Source organism: Sitophilus oryzae, unplaced genomic scaffold, assembly GCF_002938485.1.
Source record: "Sitophilus oryzae breed Bouriz unplaced genomic scaffold, Soryzae_2.0 scaffold_1590_pilon_pilon, whole genome shotgun sequence".
Taxonomy (NCBI): domain Eukaryota; kingdom Metazoa; phylum Arthropoda; class Insecta; order Coleoptera; family Curculionidae; genus Sitophilus; species Sitophilus oryzae.
The window spans coordinates 3180713-3183392 of NW_022146270.1; the positions used below are offsets into that span (position 1 = coordinate 3180713).

General features: G+C 28.9%; 2 non-coding genes across 2 annotated transcripts; both read right to left on the minus strand.

Moving 5' to 3' along the window:
* Positions 1-794: 794 nt before the first annotated feature.
* Positions 795-886, minus strand: Trnay-gua. The gene is given in 2 exon segments: positions 795-830; positions 850-886. It is a non-coding gene; the product is annotated as a tRNA-Tyr (tRNA).
* Positions 887-1241: 355 nt separating this feature from the next.
* On the minus strand, positions 1242-1333 carry Trnay-gua. Its single transcript is given in 2 exon segments — positions 1242-1277; positions 1297-1333. It is a non-coding gene; the product is annotated as a tRNA-Tyr (tRNA).
* Between the last annotated feature and the right edge of the window lie 1347 nt (positions 1334-2680).

Sequence of the window (2680 nt, forward strand, 5' to 3'; positions counted from 1 at the left end):
AAATGGTTTAATCCCGGTTATTCTTTACTAAATGTCCACACCGTTTTAGAGAAAATTAAGTCCTAAAAATAAAATCCTAGAATAAAGTTTCTATAGTAATATAATTTTGATTTCATTCTTTGATAGTTATTATTGATTTTGATTAACGTCATATTCTTTGATCTTGTTAAAGTATCACATTTTCCGATAAGTACTATCACTCTTTTTTTAGCATTGAACTAAATAAATTTTGTGCTTCTCTAACATTTTCAAACAGCAAAAAATATGACGTTAATTAAAATTCTATTAACAACAATCTATCAAAAAATGAAAACGAAATTATATTACCATGGAAACGCGTTTTGATTTTTAGGACTTAGGAAAATATTCAACTACATTTTCATGTTTTTTCTAAATTTCTCTAAAACGGTATGGAAATTTGAGAAAGTAGGTATAAACGGAATTAATTTTAGAACAAGCAAAAATTTTTATGAAGAATGCATTTTTCTCAAAATATCAATAATAAAAAGGTTTTTCCTTTTTTCTTCTTTTTGGCCTTTCGGGAACATACTGTATATGATATTTTCATCTTAATTTGAATATCTTAAGTTGTAATATCTTATTATCTTCAAAATATGTGATTTTAAATAATATTAAAAAAGTTAAAATAACGTTAAAAAAGTATTAGTTCTATATTAGTAAAGTACTGTTAGTTAATAAATAAAGAACTGAAACCGATGACCTGACGGGTGTAGCTTTTGCAATTGAAATTATTACTTCTGATTTTTCACTTTCTCAAAAATGCAAAAAAATTATCCTTCGAGCCGGATTTGAACCAGCGACCTATGGATGTCCACAAATGCAATTCCTCTACAGTCCACCGCTCTACCAACTGAGCTATCGAAGGTGATACATATTGCGCTTGTTTACTGGAACTTTCACTTTCAAATCACGATTTTTTAATGAGGTGATAGCAGTTAATGTCTTGTTTTTACTGTCTCCGTACGATACGACAGGCAGTCGTTTTTTGGCTAAGTTTTTTGGCCTATTTTTTGGCTAAATTTATTCTATCTGTATTTTATCCCTAAGTGTAACTTCCAGTATGGACCTTTCCATTTTCCGTTGCATGACGTGTATTTAACAAGGAAAAAATATAGCTTATACAAAAACCAAAACCATTTTTTGTTTCGATTATCCTGAATTTTGTGGTTAAAATTTATATTTCTTGTTTTTCACTTGCACAAAAAAAGACAAAAAAATTGTCCTTCGAGCCGGATTTGAACCAGCGACCTATGGATGTCCACAAATGCAATTCCACTACAGTCCACCGCTCTACCAACTGAGCTATCGAAGGTGATACATATTGCGTTTGTTTACTCGTACTTTCACTTTCAAATCACGATTTTTTAATGAGGTGATAGCAGTTAATGTCTTGTTTTTACTGTCTTGATACGATACGGCAAGCAGTCGTTTTTATTTTAGACATTTTAATGTGTGAGATACACTGAGCCTATTTTTTGGCTAAATTGTTTATCAAAATAATAAAATTATACATGGAACATTATTATTTATCATATGTTTAATTAAAAATTTAATTAAAATATATAATTTTATATTTGTAGGATATTTTTTTATTTTGATCTTAACCTTACGATTAGATATGTTTTTAAGAACAAATTTAATCACTTGCTGATGGTTAGTGAAATAGGGATCCAGTCTTGCTATTCCAACATAAAATATCTTCAAAAGCTTAAAACAAATTTTAATATCTCGTCGATAAGAATTTATTCAGAGTTCCGCTGAAATGGAAAAAATGATCGATAGAATAAACCTATCCAAAAATGGGACTATGGACCACATATTTATTGACAAGTTAAGAAGGTAATTGAGGGTACTTAATAACTAAACTACAAATATTAGGATACTAGTAGAAAATTTAACTAATTCTTTTAAATTAATTTTTTTTTACAATTCACTATATTGTATCTGTTTAGAGAATAATAGAAACAGAATTGGAGAGTATCTTAATTGGTAATTTTCCATGGTAGGTAAATGATGAAATAAATAATTTACAAAAAATAATTTCTAATCTCCACATCTATTAAGGAACGAATTAATTAATAGATTATGATAATCTTAAACGTGTTAATATTGCCTGTATTTTGTAGATTTATTTTTTATGCTCGAATTAGGTACTTTTTTATTGTCTAATGTTGCTATATATTTAAACCAGCGTGTACCCGCGACTTCGTTCGCGTCTAATTAATCATTTGTAATGGTGATGATAAAGCAAAGCAAACATTTCCATTAACATACAAACTGGATAAAATTTTCTCACATTTTTGTCAGCATGAGAAAAAACAATCGAGAAACCCCTCCTTATCGAACCTCTACATCCCACAGTCAATCCATTTGCCAAAAATCAGCTATAAACGTCAAGCAGTTTAAGCTGAATCGTCATTACTCAATGGTCATATTGCATGAAACACCCTGTATAAATTTTTAAAAAATCTTAAAATATATAAAACAACAAAATAAAATATATGTACGTGTTTAAGAGTTTTTCCGAAAAACTCACCGGTTTTTAAATAAAAAATATTCTAATATTTGAGGGGTGGTTTCACCCCCTTAGAATTCGAGTTTCGAAAAATCCCTTCTTATCGAACCTCTACACCCTAAAGTCAATCCGTTTTCCAAAAAT